An 832-nucleotide genomic window follows, 5' to 3' on the forward strand; every position below is an offset into this window, starting at 1 on the left:
AAAACAGATGAATCCACATGTGTATTCAACAGTATTTCCTGATCTGTTCAGCCTTATACAGCAGAGGCATTTTAATGTTGAGTCCTACTTTATGTATTGATGTTGTGATTCATGCTGGGAAGTTATCTTTTAACATTTCTGTGTTTACCCCCATTACTGTTTATTATTTTATGTTCTCTTTCGTTCAATAAATAGAAAAAATATCTTTTATATGACAGGTTTTCTAGCTTCAATTATTGCAATTCTGCCAGATAAACTCTGGTATTGGCTTAAGGTTTAGGAATATGTGAACTTTGTTCCTCCTGCTAAATGACAGCTGACTGGAAAACCTGAGAATGCTTGTAACATGAATTCCTTCGTCAGAAGGTATAAAGACAATGTGGGAGTACTTTGTCACCTCTGGGGTAGCATTTTCACTAAAGCTTAGGCATTAATGTCATGCACAAGTGTTGAAGCACTTCAGAATAGCAGATTTGAGGCAAAAATGAGGCCCAGTTAAAGCGCTGGGTCTTTTTCTGCTAAATACTCAAAAGAATGCTGCAAATCATTTGATCTGCGATTAAAGGGGAATTAAAAAAGTAAGACCAGGCCAACTTTACCAAGTGTAGCTGGACTTTCAACTGCTCCCTTGCTAATGCCACAGACAAATAGGAACCAAGGAGCAAAAAATCCATCATATCCTTTATTTTATGACTGACATTCAGTACATACTACAGTGAAAATAAATGATATGCACTGTTCTTCTTACCCACCTGATTATGTTGATTAGTTGCCTTTGATCTTAAGTTGGATGAGTTATGTAGCTCAGCGTAAATTCTTTCAGGAAGACCTA

Source organism: Etheostoma spectabile, chromosome 12, assembly GCF_008692095.1.
Source record: "Etheostoma spectabile isolate EspeVRDwgs_2016 chromosome 12, UIUC_Espe_1.0, whole genome shotgun sequence".
Taxonomy (NCBI): Eukaryota; Metazoa; Chordata; class Actinopteri; order Perciformes; family Percidae; genus Etheostoma; species Etheostoma spectabile.